This window comes from Ailuropoda melanoleuca, chromosome 1 (assembly GCF_002007445.2).
Source record: "Ailuropoda melanoleuca isolate Jingjing chromosome 1, ASM200744v2, whole genome shotgun sequence".
In the NCBI taxonomy this organism is placed as follows: Eukaryota; Metazoa; Chordata; class Mammalia; order Carnivora; family Ursidae; genus Ailuropoda; species Ailuropoda melanoleuca.
In genome coordinates, this window is record NC_048218.1 from 6,693,429 (window position 1) to 6,712,232 (window position 18,804).

The 18,804-nt window shown below is 47.1% G+C and overlaps 1 protein-coding gene across 5 annotated transcripts in view; it reads left to right on the forward strand.

The window, feature by feature from the left end:
* ERG (ETS transcription factor ERG) overlaps window positions 1-18,804 on the forward strand; it is a 104,944-nt gene that overhangs the window by 26,421 nt on the left and 59,719 nt on the right. The window contains exon 1 of one of the 5 annotated variants that reach the window (XM_019809573.2): window positions 16,120-16,504. The exons of the other annotated variants lie outside the window; for them this stretch is intronic. The gene's annotated coding sequence lies outside the window, so the exon portion shown is untranslated. Of the gene's footprint in view, window positions 1-16,119; window positions 16,505-18,804 lie in introns of those variants that run through there. 5 annotated transcript variants of the gene reach the window in all.

Consider the following 18,804-nt stretch of genomic DNA (forward strand, 5'->3'; position numbering starts at 1 on the left):
TTGTTCCAGCTCTGACCACGGCATCGGGAACTCTCTCCCAGGTTGGTTCCTGTGTGCTTTTGAAGAGTCTCTGACTCTGTTTACTCTCTTTTTTTTTTTTTTGAGCACTTCCTCCGTTTCATTTTGAAGTACATTTTTGTAGACTGTTCCGTATTCTGAAAACGCCCCATGCTTCAAAGCCCCCGCTCAGAAGGAAGTGGACCTCAAACAGGTCTGAGGTCCTGGGCAGCCCGCCCTTTGGTGGCTGCTGCGTGCCTCACGCCGGCTCTGCTGGCCGGGAGCTGAGGGTCGGCCCGAGCGGCCACGTTCAAGTGTGGAGATGGGGCTGCAAAGCTCATTTCCTTTGGGCCCTGCTGGGGCTCCTGGAAATGGGAAAACAGGAGAGGGGAGCTCCATGGACACCAAGACACGGCCGACAATCTTGGCCTTGCAGGTCTGAGCAGAGTTGGCCCACGTACAGCCACTTCCTCCTAAGGTCACGAGAATGAGAAGCTGCACTGGTAGCTGTGACTTCTTTCCTCCCCCTGCCATTGCAATTCAGGAATGTCTTTTTCAAAAGGCTTGCTTTCTTTTCTTTCCCTCCTGACTCTCAGAGCTCCATCTCCCACATCCCAGGCCTTGGGTTCTCTGAGGAGCCCTGCACCGGGTGCTTAGCTCCGTGGGGGCAGCAGACATGAGCCCCTTCCGTGGAAGCCTCACCCTGTGTGTCACTATGGACAGTCAGAGAGTTAGAAGTTATAAGTAACAGACTCACAGTCAAGCTTTGGGAACACAACCCATGTCTTTATAGACCAGGCATCATAGAATCTATTCTATGTCTATACAGGGGGGTTAAAGGATCACGTAAAATAGTAATTGAAAGGTGTTCACGAAACTGTCAAGTGCTCAACAGATAACCCAGTAAAGGACTTTGCATAATGGCTAATCCAACATCTATTTCATGGGGCTCCAGAACATGATTGAGTCTATGAGGACTCAAGGGATCTTGTTTGAGTACGTCAACTCAGCCACACGCACGTACTGCGCAGGACTAACGTACACTCGGAAGACTGGACTACGAGCTAGGGAAGGTCAAGGTCACTCGGTGCCAGGGCAAACCTGTGGGAATGGACGCTGGGTTTCTCCGTACCCTGGGCACAGCACTGCCTCGGCTCTCTGGTTTATGGATTCATTAGAGCTCAGTTCGCCGTCGTGGATGCCAGTGAGTGATACATAAACACTACAGATTTTTAAAGAATTATGTTAATTTGTAGGAAGACCACAATTAGATTATGGAGTTCAGTGATGAAATCAGGCACATGGTTCCATCACTTGATTTAAATATTAAAGTAAGGAAAGACAAGAAAGCTGGGAAGGTAATGACCATGTCGTGGTTCTCAGAGCAGATGCCTCTTGCCTCCCCCATGGGAGGATGCTTGTGAGCATGTGGGTGTTTGGGTTGCCATGACCGTGGAGGGGGGCTCTGGCCATCCACGGACAGAGCCAGGGATGCCTTAAAGACCATCTGCCCAGAATTCTGCCAGTTCCTCCTGCTGAGAATGGCGATGTCTGTAGAGCTCATGAGGGAATGAGGAATTACTTAATTATTAAAAAGACCGATGTCTCATTCTTCTGAACATATTCAGTGACACTGAACATTTATGGTCTATCCCAGCTCTGCTTCTCCAAGGAAATCTGCCAGCTTCACAGTGAACATCAAACCTAATTACAGATCTTTTTTTTTTTTTTTAAAGATTTTATTTATTTATTTATTAGACAGAGATAGAGACAGCCAGCGAGAGAGGGAACACAAGCAGGGGGAGTGAGAGGAAGAAGCAGGCTCATAGCAGAGGAGCCTGACGTGGGACTCGATCCCTTAACGCCGGGATCACGCCCTGAGCTGAAGGCAGACGCTTAAACGCTGTGCCACCCAGGCGCCCCCCCTAATTACAGATCTTAAGCAGATAATAAAATTACTCAGTGACCAAACTGTAATTCGCTTTCTGCAAGTTTAGCCTCCTTGCTTAATTCTATTTAATCCCCCTCTTTTCTAAATAGAACAATATGATCAAAAGTCTGAGAATTCATTGGCCAAAAAAAAGTGAACATCATTCAAAGCCCCAGCTACTTGTTAATAACGGAGAGCAAGTCTTCTTCTGACTGCACGTGGAAATGTTAATATTAAATAAACCTGTTGTGGAAGATAAGGATCGTCCTGGGGAAGGGAACCCCTGTCGGATTTTTCAGGGTCTCAAAATCCCCTCAGAATTAACAGGCTCCTAACAGATCCTGCCTGGAATCCCAGCCCCTCCTGTCTTCTGTGGTGGCCTCTTGTGAGTCCTTAACACGGACTCACCCAACACCATGCTCAACTTCTACTAATAGGACGGCAGTTTTAATAGACTGTTAGAAACAGGTATCAAGAGAATATAATGGTGCCAACGTTGACTGTACTTCTGATTTTCCTCTTTCTATGCTGAGAGCTGGTTCACTTTCTCTTGGTTCCTCGTGCAAGGCTGTATTGATGAAAGAGTGTGACTGATATAATTATAAAATGTAAAATGTTGAGGAGAAGAGACACTGCTGCTCAGGGAGGCCAGGGTTTCCTATTTCTGTGTCCTCAGCTCTGCAGTGTGCACATGTCACATATGTGTTTGGTAAGGTAAAGGCAGTCATGAGTCATGACAGGAAAAGACACCCAGGGAACCCTTATGTGTGAATGATTTTTTAAATTATATTAATGGAAATGATTTTGAAAAAAAAGTCCTATGACTTTGTTTAGTAGCTTAGCTGCAGCTGCAGACCAGGACACGGAAACCCTAATATTCTGTTCTTTCTGCCTGTCGTCTGCCGCATCGCCGTGCAAAGTTCCTCTCACGAACTTCAGTTCAGATAAATAACAAGAACAGAAGCGGTACTCACGGTGAACACTTGGTACTCACTCTATGCCCAACGCGGTCTTAATTGTTTCGTGGATCAGAACAGGTAAGACAGACAGAGGAAGCTGCCGTCCCCGTGTCACAGACGCGCTCTCTGTAGCCCCGTGTTGTTAAGTCACCAAGCAAGGCTGCACTGAATGAATGCATTTAGTGACTGTGAGGTGGGCCCTGAAGTCACAGAAGTGAATCCGAGACGTCTCTGCCCTCCAGGAGCTTACAGTTTAATGGCCTGAGACAGACAGAAACCCTGAGGTGCAACAAAGTTGTACATATATTGTAAACATCTGTATGCAACACGAATGACATTCGCACAAAGACAAATTCCGAGGGAAATTGTTAATACTTGTGGATAAAGATTATATCAGATCGAAACGGGATTGGGGGTGTAAACGACCTCTGTGAGCCGCACAACAGGAGGGAATATGACGGGTTGTAATTCCTACTGCAGCATTACCTCTTTAACGTTGACGATAAGCCTGTACATTTATTTCTTTCTCAAGTAAAAGCAAGCCACGCTTACAAGCTGCCTAGAAATTTAGTTTCATGCTCCTCAGTTTGTTCAAACATAAATATGAAAACTCACTTATTATATCATAAACGCATTTCTTACCAATTAATATTGCCTAAAAGAAAAGGAGATACTTCTCAGTATTTCCTAGAGGGAAGAAGGAAAGTTGCTCAAAGCGACAAATACAGTGATTCTAGGGGAAAGCAGAATGCAGATAATTATATCCATATGTACTGAGTGACTTTTCTGAGAAAGCTGGATCTTCTTGAAGCTTTAGAGCCCAGCTCCCATAGATGACGTTTTTGAGCATTGGTGGCTGAATTTCGATGAAATGACATTCAGAGAGATGGAATTTTTTTTACAATAATGACGTACGATAGCAGGTAGATTGAATCCTCGGGTTGTCTTGCGAGAGGTCCTGATTGTGTCCCAGTGCATGGCCCAGAGTCACGAGTCAATAAATGGTGAGTGAATTAATGAGTTCATGGATGGATAGACTGAATATTAAAAATAAGCGTGGCCAGAGTCCGAAGATGAGGTTGAACTTTGGCACGCGTTCCTTGGCTTCTGTGACTGAAACCGTTCTTCTTAGAAATGCGTGTGCGGCGGAAACTGGCAGGGGGCCCTCAGTGGTCCCTTCAGTTCCATGGCGGCCTTGGGTTTGCATTCTGGTTGGACAAGGGCTGGAGGCCTTGCCTTCCAGTCACATTTTCAGAGTGAGCACACTGCTTTGGCTGAGAGAGCATGTTTATTTGGGGTGGCTTGATGGGGCGTTAGGTGAACCGAAGATCCCCCCCTGCCCCAAGACTCCCCTTGGGTGGCAGTTGCCAAAGGGGAATTCAGAATGTTCCATTCTTGCCTCTATCATGACATTCTTTTTCAGCATCATTAACTGCGCTCAGTAGGGCATCTGGATCTCCACAGTCATTCCAAAGGTCCTTGTCAAGGAAAAGATCTTTAAAAACGAAGGATGGTGCTAGAGGACTTTGGGAAATCTTTGTCTCAAGTTTAATTTTTGTTGTTAGAAAACAGTGAGGCTCACAGTGTCTATTCCGTGTTAACCCCAGTTTCCTGCTCCACATCCAGAGAAGCACACATTTTCTCTTTGCGTCGAGCTGCACAGAAGCTCAGCAGGCCCTACGGCAGCCCCGCAGGAGAGAGCGAGAAGCCAAGCAGGGCCATGCCAGTCAGGAGATAAGAACTATTGATTGACTGACCTGGGCAATGAGGAAGGTGCAGAACTGCATGAACCACAAGTCTCACTTCCCTGGCTCTCCACCACAGGCTTTTTCCTGGAAGCACCGATAAGTCCCGACGTGGATTGAGCAGTGTCACTGTTTCCCCCATTGGCTGATGGCCAGTGAATGCTTTCAGAAGGCAGGAAGCTGGAGGGAGAAAGACAAAGGCTCGAGTGACTCCTAGAGTGGGTAACAGGCCATGGCCTGAATGACCCCGAGTTGGGTGTGCATGGAGCCCGTGTGCATGGATTACACATGGGTGGCAGGTCTAGGTAGCCCTGCACACACTGCCAGTGTGCTTGTGCCTGTTGCTAATTTGGCTCGCTTCTCCGTCCGATGCCAGGAAAGGATGCATTTTGTTTTGGTATGCAGACTTTCCTTGGAATTAACCAACAGATTGTGCATCCGGACTACGTCCTGCTTTTCTGTTGTTTGGGCGCTGAGATATAAGTACGAATTATTGGAAACCCCAAAGTCAAGATGCAAATTAGCAGATCCCTCTCTGGCCTCAAATCCAAGTCCTTTGGAATTGGCAATACGATGAGAACACATTGGCAATTTCAAGACCCTTCTCTGTGGGTCTGCCAGGTTTCCCACAGACTTTCTCCTCACCTCCCTCCTCTCCTCCTCCGTCCCCACCAGCATACCTGCCTCCACTGCACCTGACTTGCTAGCATCATGCATTTGTTGCTTGGAAATGTGTTCCTGATTTCAGATTTCAGTCTCTGACTCCTTTTTGGGAAACTGTATAATGTATAGAAGTCCTGGGGCCAGGTAGGAGGGAAGAGACTGGGTTAGGGGCAATAGGGCAAGACACCAGCTCGTTCCCTCCCCTGAACGTACATACTCCCTCGGAAGCGTTAACAGCATAAGCTTTGACATTGATGCATCTTGGTTATGGCTTTTGTGCTGTGCTGGGTCTCTCTCTGAAATTCAAGGTGGCACCTCATCCAGCTAAGAGCAGGGTCCTTAACTCAGTGACTGGAATCCCAAGAACAGGATCCTGATTTTCAGCAGCACATGCACATGTTTCTTGAATTAGTAGAAAAGGAGGATTTTCCCGGAAAGTCAAATGATGTCGGCCATCCCTTGCCGAGTTAACCTGCCTCTCCTGGTTGATTGGGAATGACTTTCATTGCTCAGGTCGCTCGCAAGTGAATGCAAGAGCAGTCATCAAGAAAAGCAAGCTCAAGGCCCCTCTTTGCAGGAGAACTTAAGGGTTTCTAGGGTCCTGGTGACACATTGGGAAGCTGTATTTATTTTGGGATGGCAGGGTGACACAGTGTGATTATTGTTCCCATAAAGGAGCCCTGCTTTTCGGTGCATACATGACCTCACGATTTTTTGTGAGTTGTCCCACCTTCAGAAGAGACCATAGTCCCAAACCAATGAAATTAACTGTCCGTGAAGTTGGTAAATACAAGTCATGGCTCAGATATGTGAGTTGATTCTCCATAGACCCTGTGCCTGTTTGGGTTGTCAGTGCTATTTTATCATAGAATTGCCCATCCTTAGATAGAATTTTCCAAACTTGGCTTTCTTTAAATTGCTGGCTTTTATTTTGCTTCCAACACATATCCCTTCCCACTGGGCAGTGGGTCTTCAAGGACTGTGAGCTCATGAGAGGCCATCTTAGGAAATTAAACAGCTCCTCTAATGCGGAACAAATGAATTACATTCTAAAATTCATCTAAGTCATAATCAAGTGTGTGCCTCACCAAAAGAGGAGGGATATAATCCCAAACTAGATGAGGTGATTAATATCGTGGATGGAAAGGCTGTGAGACAGTGGTGACCAGGATGGAGAAGTTATGGAAACATGGAAGTAAGAAGCCCATGTTTTGTGCAGAATGGCCCATCCAGGGCCTTCAGAAATGAGGACCAGCCTGTGGATCCAATCTGAGTTTCTACAGCCTGCCCACCACATGCCATCCTGGGCTTTCTCCAGCTCACAGAGGATGGGCCTACTGGTCTGACTTTTGTGCTTTTTGTCACGGGTTCCCCACCTGAAAATAGTCCTCGCCATCTCAACTTGTCCAGTCCCACCATTCTTCAAGGCCCACGAACACCAATTGCTTCCTCCCTTTCTCCTTCCTCCCTCTTTCCTCCACCATCCACAAACTAGCACTACACTTAGCACCCCCATACTAGGAATTTACATGGCGGATAATCACCACAGGTCCACCGTGTGTGGGCACTTTTCTAGGCGTGGGTGAGAGAAGTCACCGAAAGAAGGAAATCCCTGCTCTAATGGAGCCTGCATTTGCCCAGTGACAAATCTGCTGTTCTTTTCTCTCCGGGTATTTTGTCCCTCTATTCAAGTAATTACAGTCTGTCTAGAATAATTGACTTTGAGGACAATCCAAATTTCTGTCACCACCACCAGTGCCTGTTAGGTTGTTTTGGTGGTAGTGAGTGCCCAACCACTGGTTATTTGAATTGAATGCCTTTGAGAGTCTGTTTTAATTTAATTTTATTTTATTTAATTTTATTGAGAATCTGCTTTAAAATGAGACATGACGTGCAATCTTCAGCAAGGAAATAAACAGGGTAGATCTTCCAATGTTCAAGTATTTAAGAGAGGAGTTTAGAACTTAAAATATCCTGGTCATTAAAAAAAAAAAAAAAAAGAATGGTCCTTAGCATTAATCAGAGAGTGCTCTTCCCAATCCAGAGATGCACCAAGTGTACCAAGAAGGGTGCGCTAGGAGATGGGCAGGGCGTCTGTGCCTGGGTTCTGCGGGCCCGTGGCCCCAGGACCACTTTCTCAAATTGGCTCTGCCCCAAAACCACAGCCAGCTTGGCAGTGGGTAGGGGGTCTACAGCCTCTGCTCATTTCCTGCTGGTCTGTGGTCCCTCAACAGACCTCCTCCCATTTTGCCAAAAGACACAGTGCTTTCCAGAACTCTCGGCTGGAAACAGATGTGGGTAGGTAGTTTGTAGCGAGGAAGGGATGGGCAGCCCGCATCTTTAGTAGATTCTGTCCAGTGTTGGACAGTCCAGGGGGCCAGCGCTCAGCAGGTGGGACGCATGAAAATGCCAGTCTCCCCAACTCTTGGTTTTTGAAGTGTGTCAGTTCCAAATTTAACACATCACTAACTGTGCTATCTTCAGAGACCAAGATTGGCTTTTTTTTTTTAAAATAAAAATAAGAACTCCCTTTTGTCAACTTATGGGAATGGCCAACAGGCTTCATTTTTTGTAGCATTTAGCAACTAAAAATATTTTCTTTATAAAGTACATTATCGCTGTAAGACTGTGGGATACTTCAGAGAAGATGGACCAGGTCCTGGTCAATTTAAATCCCTGCAGCAACATGGACGGCACTGGAGGAGATAATGCTAAGTGAAATAAGTCAAGCAGAGAAAGACAATTATCATATGATTTCTCTCATCTATGGAACATAAAAACTAGGAGGATTGGTAGGGGAAGAAAGGGATAAAGAAAAGGGGGGTAATCAGAAGGGGGAATGAAACATGAGAGACTATGGACTATGAGAAACAAACTGAAGACTTCAGAGGGGAGGGGGTGGGGGAATGGGATAGACTGGTGATGGGTAGTAAGGAGGGCACGTATTGCATGGTGCACTGGGTGTTATACGCAACTAATGAAGCATCAAACTTTACATCGGAATCTGGGGATGTACTGTATGGTGATTAACATAATATAATAAAATAAAATTAAAAAAAAAAAATAAATCCCTGCAGCAATGGTCCCCAAACTTGTGGCTTCAGGACTCCTTTATACCATTAAAAATTGATGTTGCTGAGAAGCCATTGTTTATATGGATTATATCTATTGACATTGACCAAATTAGAAACAAAAACAGATTGTTTTGAAACATTTATTTATGAATTCATTTAAAAATAACAGCAATAGACTCATTATGTGTTAATGTAAAGAACACATTTACAACGATATTTTCCAAAAACATATTTAGTGAGAGGAGCGGCATTGTTCTGTATTTTTGCAAATCTCTTTAATGTCTGGTTTAATAGAAGATGGCTGGATTCTCGTATCTGCCTCTGTGTAGTCTTCTCTGCTATCGCATGTCCTGTAGCCTCTGGAGGACTTCACCGCACTCCTGTGAGAGGCCCAGAATGGAAACGGCAGATAACGTCTTCGCATATTACGAAAACAGCGTGGAGCAGGGGATTGCCTAGAAGGGTGCTGGGACCCCAGGAGGTTCCTGGAACACACTTTGAGAACTGCTGACCTATAGGGCTGAGTCTGATACCTCACACTCTGCTAGGCAGGTGGGGACAGCAACGAATGAAACAGATATATTCTCTGCTCTCCAGGAGCTTCTAGTCTGCTACAGGCTGAATTGTGCCCCCCATATTCACATGTTAGAGTCCTAATCCCCAGAACCTCAGAACGTGACCTTATTCAGACAGCCGGCCTTCACAGTAGTTACCAAGGAAAGACGAGGTCATCGGGGTGGCCCTAATCCTATATGGCTGGTGTCCTTATAAAGAGGGGAAACTTGTCCGAGACACGGACAGGCAAAAACACTCTGTGAAGCCACAGGGAGAAGACAGCCGAGTACAAGCCAAGGGGAGGGGCCGGGGGCAGATCCCTCCCTCACAGCCCTGGGAAGGAACCAACCTTGCTGGCAGTCTGATTTTGGACTTCCATCCTCCAGAGCTGTGAGGGAAGAAATTCTGTTGCTTAAGCCCCCTCATCTGGGGTGCTTTGTTTGGAAGCCTTAGGAAACTAGTACGCAGACGATATGCTGAGTTTTAACATCGGATTCAGGTTCCTGAGCAAGAGGGGGGCATCGTCCTTTATCAATGAGGAGGCGCGTTCCACTGATAAAGCTCTGAGAATTCAAGGTTCTTGATAGGCAAGCACAGTAGAAACCGTTCTTCTGACTGCCCGTGTCCTAAAGCAAGTGTATCCTTCTGTTTAAAGAGGAAGTAGTTGTTCATCTGGATCCTTTCTCCAGCTCTGAAGCTCTCGCTGGGGTGTGAGGGGAGCAGATCGGAAGTGAGACCTGTCATCTGCCCTCGCCATCTAAAGCTGTTAACACCTGCGCATCTCACACTGTCTGCCCCCTGGGTTAGCCCTGACTTGAGGATGGGGGACACTTCGGTGCTGGTGTTCATTTTGACTGCCAGTGGTTGGTTTCCCTGAGGGTTCCCCTTTATAGGAGGTGGCCGGGATGGAGGGAAGCTTCACGGCCCCGTACAGCCAGTCTGAATGAAAAGCACACATCCTGAGTTCCCAGAGTTTCTGTATGTGAGGGTGCATGGGAGTTCCCATTGCACAGGGAGCAAAAGACAGCTATCGTGTCTTATTAGGTGTGGTTCTTGGTGTAGACACGGCATGCATAATGTGTGCATTCTGATCACAATTAGTTTTGAAAATAATATAATCTGAAAGATAGAATTTTCTTTGCAGAACCCTTACAAGGTGAAAACTACTAGTGCATCTCGGGAAAGAAGGCATTTTCCTGGTTGCCCTTCATTCCTGGGAGACCAGGTCCCGCCCACGGCTCTGCCCATCCTCAGCCTCCCGGTGTCCCACCTCAAACCCTGGGGCCCGCCAGGAGTCCCATGGGGATCGTTTCCCCATTTCCTTAAGTTTGCTCAGGCCTCACCTCCCCCACAAGAACCTCGCTCACCACTCTATATTAAAAACAGCAGTCTCCCCCTTTCCTCCTGGCTCTCCTCATTCTGCTCTGCTTTTTCCTTCTTTCCAGATCCCTTAGCACATTTTGACCCAATTCTCAGAACTTCCTGTGCATGTAGTTCACCTTAGTAATCTTGTCCATTGGGATTTGGACTCTGAGGCTCTGGATCAGGGCTTGGACTCGGTATACACGACAGGGTCCCAGGAGCTGCTGATGCTGCTGGTCCTAGCGTCGGACTTTGAGCAGCAAGGTTCGAATTCACTCTACAAATAAGTACTTATTTATTTTGGATTTTATTTTATTTTATTTTAAAGATTTTATTTATTTATTTGAGAGAGAGAGTGAGCGTGAGAGAGCACAAGCTGGGGGAAGGGGCAGAGGCAGAGGGAGAACAGACTTCCCAATGTGGGGCTCAATCCCAGGACCCCTGGGATCATGACCTGAGCCAAAGGCAGACGCTTAACCAACTGAGCCACCCAGGCANAAGGAGGGGCAGAGGCAGAGGGAGAACAGACTTCCCAATGTGGGCCTTGATCCCAGGACCCCTGGGATCATGACCTGAGCCAAAGGCAGACGCTTAACCAACTGAGCCACCCAGGCACCCCTTCATTTTGAATTTTAGAGTTTGTCCGTTGCCTGCACTTGAATGGGTAGCGAAGGGAAGCTGGACGTATGGATTTGATGGTGCTGCAGAAAGTTCATTGCCCAGCAGAGCAGCGTCTGCCGAGACTGCAAGGTTTGAGCAGCCGGCGGGAGAGGAGAATCCGTTAAGGAGTTAGCAAATACGTAAATAGGGATGGCTGTGTTTTGTCACCCCCACCTGCAGAGAGGCGCATGAACACACATGTACTTTTTCGCTTGGAAGCAAAAATGAAGGGTGGTGACATTAACATGAGTAAAAAGCCAGCGGACTTAGTGAGACCCACGTGGAAGGATGAGTTCTGGTGGAGTGCGTTGTGATTGTGGGAATTCGGCATTGGCGTCGACTGCATTAGTAACAGGCCAGCCTCAGACATCAGGGCCCATGGGAGCCTGTCTAGGCCCCCACTTGACCGGGACTTCAGTGGGGCACCAGCCTGCTTGCCCTTAGATCAGGAGCTCATGGCTTTAAGAGTCAAGGGGGACAGAAGCGGCTCCGTGACTTCCAGCTACATGGTGCTGCCTACGTCATTTTAATTTTTAAATTAATTTAAAGTGCACCTGTGCTTACGGTACTGATCAGTGCGGGCCTCCCGGGTTAGAAGACAGGGAAGGCAAATCATGTCTTGTTCCAGGTAAGTCGCCTTTTTTGAGTAGACAGAGCCACGTGTGATATACACATATGCTCATTCGGCAAAATAGGGGGGTGAGTAACACAGAAAACCCCACCCCTCCGGCAGCAGCTAGCTCTGCACTGGCCGTAGAGCGTGGCAGGCAGGTGCCCACCCCTCACCCACCCAGCAGCTATCTTTGTGCAGCGTGGGCCTGTGCAACAGGGCACATGGGCCTGAGCCCTGGAAACTTCCTCTCTCACATGGAAAAATGGGTACACATGGACATCAGTGGTTCTCCTTTCTCCATGAGTGTTCAGTGCAGTAAGTAAAGAGGTCCCAATTAAGAAGGCAATCCAAGAGCTGAGGTTTAGATCCTTGTGTAGGGCTTGTTAAGATTGTTAGGCCACCTGCTGTTTTGCAGGGTTTTAAAGAGCAATTTGGACTTCCTCAGTAGGCCAATTTCCAGAGGGGCTCAAGCTAGACTCTAAGAGAGCACTGTTAGTTATGATGTATGTGTGTCACTTGAAATTGTTGGACGAGTTTACAATGAAGAATTCAAAAGCATTAGGTTTTGAGATCAGCGCTCCCAGAGTTGTAAAAATCAAGTCTCGTTGGCAGCTAGCTTGTTGGTGCGTGAAGAGTGTTCCAGTGCCGGGGTACTCCCCGGGGCTCCATGCCACATCAGGGGAGAAGGATGAGCTCAGCCCAGAGCACGGACAAAGGTTGTGATCCCCTGGCTACTTGGTCTCCTTCCTGGGCAGCAACCAGGGCAGATTTACGTCCTGGAAAATCTTCTGCAAAGCGCAGGCTTCGCCTCCCGGCCCCGGGGAGGGCAGTGTCATCACTCACAGAGCCGAAGCAGGAGTTTGGCAGGGAGGGGACCCTCACAGTGGGCGAGCGCTTGGCTCCTTTCACAGTGGGAGTCGGTGTCCAAGAGAGAGAAAGTGTCCATGTTTGCCTCTGCTTTGTACGGTATGCGGTCTGTGCCAACAATTATTCGAGGGTGGGGATGGGAAGGAAAGCAAGGAGGTCTCTGGACCTTGTGAATCTTGGGGGCTTCATATACCTGTGCTCCCTCCCTCCCCCGATCGTCCTGGCTTCGGCAGACTTTGGTCAGCAGAACCCTACTTTATTATTACTTCTGTGCCTTATGGGCCAAACAGCCCCGAGTTCCCATGCAGGAGATTAGGTCCTAACCACACCTGAAGACATGAAATGAGCTCTCAGGGTCTTGCCTATCTTCTCATGGTAAGCAAGGAAGAAGGTAGCCACGGGACATGGGAAATGAAAATCTGGGACAGCATGGACAGAGCCTACAGTTAACCTCTAACTTGAACTTGTGAAACCTTTCTGGCAACCGCAGCACCAGAGAGATAAATGAGCCACCCCCCACGTCTCCCCCACGGCCAGGTCTCCACATCTGCTCGGAGACAGAGAAGGTCGGGGCTTACAGTTTAGCCCTGGCAGGAAGAGAATGTCACTAATTAAATAACTTTCATTTTGGTGCAAGAAGGGACCTTAGGAAACCTCAGAAGAGCAGACCCTTGTTTCGGAGGTAAGGAGTCAGGGCCCCAGGCCTGAGCAGTGCTGAGGGAGCACCTGCGTCTGGAACCAGCGACCCCGTGGTCTTGCTGCTGCTTTTATGCCCCCACATGCCCCTCCTGACACCTGCATGTCGAGTCTGCCCTCACACACCCGTTTGGGAAGAACGGCATCCATTCAGGTTTTAAAGTAAGGCTGCCGTACTGCTCCTTTTTATGGGGAGTTTGGATTAGGGGCTTGAAGGCACGAGAGCGAAGCCTGATGAAAATGAGCTGAGCTAGCAGCCCTGTGGGCGGAGGCCGGGACATCTGCTGCTCCTATCTTGTGCTTGCCAGGGTTTTCCATTGTGCCAGAAGTTTCTCATGAATAACATTCTTGGAATTTTATCGAAAACAATGAGTCCATGTGTCAGAGATTCATGGATGAGACCAATTCCAGATGTGCAGTGTACTGTATTTTTAGCATACGCATGTGTGTTTTGAAAAGGCCAAGCAGCCTGTTTTCACGGAGCTCCTTCTGAAGATGAGAAGGATGGTAGGCCATCCCGCCCTTTGTGTTCAGAAATGGACTGTTCCAACAGAGGACAAATGCAAAAGACTCTGTCGCCCTCTGGGCCTGGGGTGCTGTTCTGAGGCTCCTCTGTGCCTCTTGAAACCTGAGTCACCTGCATTCCAACCTGGCGAATAAGCTTCAAAAATCAGGATAGCATGGTCCCGTTGAGTTTCTTAACCAAGTTGCTGTAGAAACACGTCCTTGTACAAGTTTATTAAAAACCCATGAGGTTTTAGGGAAAGTTGAAATAGAAAGCATCAGGGATCCCACATGCTGGAAGAGAAGACATTTTTGGGAGTGAGAGGAACCTCAACTGTATGCCACGGGCTCTTCTAGGGAAAGAAATAGGGGTTATGTTATAAGAACATGGTATCTCCATCCATCATCCCTCCCTCCCTCCCTCCATTTACTCACACCGAGAATACCAACAGCATGCCAAGGGATCTGCCAGCAGTTAAAGGTACAGTTTTGACTAGAGGATCCAGATCATTTCTCACATGAAACGTACATTTAATTGATATCAAACAAACTAATGTAGAATTACAACCAGAAACCCGACAAGCACTGATCGGGAACTACAATGAAAGCAGAGGTGCTTGCTTATTCTCTGCCCCATGTAGATAAAGGTTCTTCGCTTTTAATGGAGTACTTACAAAGATAAGTGACCCATTGCACGTAAGAGAATCATACTTTTCTGGCATCTGGCTTCCTACATCCACATGACTAGAGATGGATAGTCCAAACCACTGCTTGAGCCATGTGCAGAATTCAGGTCAGGTACATTGACTTTCTGTAATGTGATAATAATTGAAATACAACATGAAGGTTTAAAAAACCTTTTACATATGCTGGCTCATTTGGTCCTTTTAACATCCCTGGTTGGGAGCTGGGCAGCTGTTACCAACGCTGTCTTTGTAGTTGCAGAAATTGAGACTCCATCAAGGGTAAGGCCGCTCTCTTTGCACTTGACTGTGCAAGTATGCAAGATCCCCAGTGCACGTGGGGTGTTACTGCAGAGTGGACTCTGATTCAGCAGCACTGGGGACCAGAATCTGCATCTCCAGCAAGCTCCCAGCAAGCTCCTTCTGGGACTTGGAGCAGAAAGAGGTCCCCAAATTTCCCAAGATGGCACAGGGAGCAAGGGCAGAATCCGGCTTCAAACTCAGGTCTCCTGACCCCAGATCCAATGCCCTTATGCTCTACCGTGTTGTTTCCTACATCGTGGTTGTCTCCATGCTTATCCTAAATTTGGTTGTAAAAAGTGAAAAGAGGGGCGCCTGAGTGGCTCAGTTGGTTAAGCGTCCGACTTTTGATTTCGGCTCAGGTCACGATCTCACAGGTCGTGGGATCGAAAGTGACATCGGGCTCTGCGCTCAGCAGGCAGTCTGCTTCTCTCCTTCTCTCTCTCCCTCTGTCCCTCCTCTCTCTCTCAAATAAATAAACAAATCTTTTAAAAAATCTTTAAAAAGTAAAAAGACAACCTTTTCATCTCAAATGAATTACTTAGAAATATAAACTGGATAAAAAGAAGCTGAAGTCTTTGACGAATAATCTCTGGGTGTTCTCTGACGGCGGTGATTTGGAAAACACAACCAAACGTGGAGCCCCAGGCCCCACAGAGCCAAGGGTGCAGGAGAGTCTATGGGGCGGGGGCAGTGGTTGTGTTGTTTGTGCTCCCTCCCACCTCAAACTTACAAACAGGATGCTTCCACACATGTTTTCACACTTTTTGTTCGGCTCTAAAGAAGGAAAGAAGCCTGTGAGGGGGGAAAAGAAATACATTTCTTTGTAGGAGAACAAAGAAGCTATTAACATCACTTACATATTGTTCCTTTAGTTTTTTTAAATCTTTTTATTGAGGCTTGATTGACACGCAAAAAGCCGTATGTATTTAATGTTTACAACTTCATGAGGCTGAGATGATATCCACCCATGAAACCACCACGGCGATCCAGGCTGTAAACACGTCCATCACCTCAACAAGTTTCCTTCCTCCCTCTTTATTTACTTATTTGTGTGTGTGTGATAACACTTAACACAAGACGCACCCTCGTAGCCAATGTTTAAGTCGACAGCACAGTGTGGTTCACGCCAGCCCCGAGCTGCGTGGTGGGTCTCTGGGACACGCTCATCTTGCACGTCTGAAACTGTGCACCCTTTGCTTGCTGGGAGAAATAGTCTCCTTTCACTCTCCTTTCAAATTCTCGAAAGGGCATCCTGCGTATCACCGAGCAAGTAAACAGAAGTCGTTTTAAAATTATGTTTGCTGGCTTTCTAATCGCTCCAGGTTCATTGAAATCTCATTTTCATTGTGTGAGATAGAACTACTCTTTCTCGGAAAGTTTTCTGCAGAGCTCCAGGCCCCTGTGAATGCTTCTTCCTTGCTTTGGAATCCTCATTTTCCAGGAAGCCTTATTTTATTTGTATGTTCCTAGCTACATAGAGTCCCCAGTTTTGCCTACACAGATTTAAGGCAAGACCCTGCTGCAGTCATGTGGTCCATGAGGGTGACTACGGACATATTACCAGTGACACAGCCTCTGGATTCCTGGTCACCGGCCGCAAAACCCAATGATCTCCGAAGCGTGGATGTCTTGTTGTGATATGATAGACGTTTAGGGACCCCACTTATTGTGTCATGTTGGGGCTGTAATGTGATTTCATGACTTTAATGGTTAATAGGAACATCAGCAAACATGTGGTGTTAAGAAGCTCTTTTGATGCTGGTAACACATGCACAAACAATGCTGTCCTGAAAGTGCTTGCATTTTAATAAATGCAGGAGTTGGGGGAGGAGTGTCTGAGCAAAGAGAATTCCAGGGACCGCCTCGGCCTGCCCAGAGCCAAGGAGACACCTTGTGAGTACATACCGGGGAAATCGGACAGGAGGTCATCGGGGGGGCTTGTCTCCATCTCAGTGTTTTCCCAAGGGATATACTGAGCAGAGGGAAAGGCCCTTCTAGGACGAGAAAGGAAGAAATGGGGAAAGACAGAAAGGAGAGAGTTCAGGTTTTCTGCATCACCTAGGCAATATCTGTCCCAGTGAGAGTGCCGGAAGATGGGGAATATGTGAAAGTCCTCTCAAGTGCTCTATGAGTAACGATGATGATAGAGACGTGGATAGACGGATTGTGGACAGAGAGATGGGTGTACATCTGTGTGTGGCAGGGTATATCCGCACATCTGGATATATCTCCATATCTCTGCTCCAGCCCGTGTCTCGTTCTCCTAGCGCAGAGCTGGCGTTGTGTGCTGTTGTCTTGTCTGATGCCGCAGCAAGACCATATTGGAGAAGTACCCTCTTTAAATGGACTTCATTTGCCTACAGCGTTTTTTCCTTTGAGGTTACTCCAAGATTTTTTATATTTTTTGAAGGACTGAAATAGCAACGTGTTAAATGAGAAAAACATGACACAAAGCTAGATGCTGCATTTAATCTACGATTTTAATGTTTCCCGCACTGAAGAGTTAAAAAGAAAAGACTACCAAGAAAGGGCAACTGTGATTCGCGCCCAGCTTGACAAGTCCCACGTAACTTAACGTTTGAGTTTTTTTGTGTCGTAATGAAAAGACACACTGGTCAGATGAGGTGTCTTATTACCTGAGATGTTGGCTGTATCTGAATGCAAAAGCACACACGTGTAGGACAAAAATTCCTGAGCTGTTGGTGTGTGCTTGTTGGGTGAACGGTGGGGGGGTGGAGGTATCCCCTACGTGCACTGTCTGTTCTGTTTGTGTTGCTTTTTTCTTTCCCAAATGTGAGTAGGAGGTGACTTTCCAGAAGCATCCACTGCATAGGGTCTATCTCGAAGAGAAGCTACAAACAACTGAGCTTGAGACAACCTAATCAATAGTTTTCCAATACCATTAGGTCTGCAGACATCCATTTAAGGCCACCAAGTGGCATTGGGTCCAGCATATTTATAAATGGTGCTCCCACCTGCCCTCTTCTCCCCGTGTATTATTCGCTGAGGGAAGTCTGGTATCCACCCACGATGAACGCATCCCAATACGCGACCATCAGTTTGAGTCTGAATAATCTGGTTGACCAAAGAAAAGAACAGCTATGTTGATTACGTAAGAAATACTGAAACGTATCTAGGGCCTGATGGCTATGTAGCTTTTAAGTTCATGGGAGAGTCTGTTGGACTTAGAGGGCTCATTTCCATCTTCTGCTGATACTTCAATTCTATCCTAAATCCTGGGATTCTGGACATTTATTGCCTCACCCTCTCCCACCTTTTCCTTCTACACCCTCTCTTTCTAGAAGGTTCCCTCTCTTATCTATGATAACAGCTCTGCTCTTTCCATGGCCCTGACAAGACCGGGTCGGGAAGCACTCTGTACGTGACCTCCGTTAGACCTCTCCTTCCTTCTCATAAGGTCCAGGCAGCGGTGAGGGTGCAGCCTTAGGACACAGGGCCCTGGACCCTGCTTCTATCTGGTCTGCACTATTGACCTCACTCTTCCTCTCAATCCCGCTTTCTCATCCAGGAAAGACGACTGACTTTATGGGACTATTGTCAGAACCGAATGACCATTTTTCATAGATTTCAGATGCCACTGGTTATAAAATGAACCACTATCTCATCTGCCAGCGAGGAGGAAGACGTGCTGCCCATGAACTATGGCACGCCATGTACTGTAAGATGTATCCAGATTTCAGAGCCGGGAAACTGAAAAATGGGGTATCTGAAAGTCAGTGGTGTAGGCTTTAAAAAGATAGCAATCAGAAGGGGGAATGAAGCATGAGAGACTATGGACTCTGAGAAACAAACTGAGGGCTTCAGAGGGGAGGGGGTGGGGGAATGGGATAGGCCGGTGATGGGTAGTAAGGAGGGCACATATTGCATGGTGCACTGGTTGTTATACGCAACTAATGAAGCATCGAACTTTACATCGGAAACCAGGGATGTACTGTATGGTGACTAACATAATATAATAAAAAAACATTAAAAAAAGAAGATATGCATGCAAAGTGCTTCATGAACAGGGCAACCTGGGTATTCTGTGATGGATCAGCTGTTTGTGAGTCCAGAGAAAGTGGCTAAAAGATCTCTTACTCCTGGCCGGGGGTGGAGTAACATGACGCACAAATTCTCCTTGGCTCTGTGTGGGAGAAGTTGAAGGACGAGTTTTGTGTTGGGTCGTAATGGGC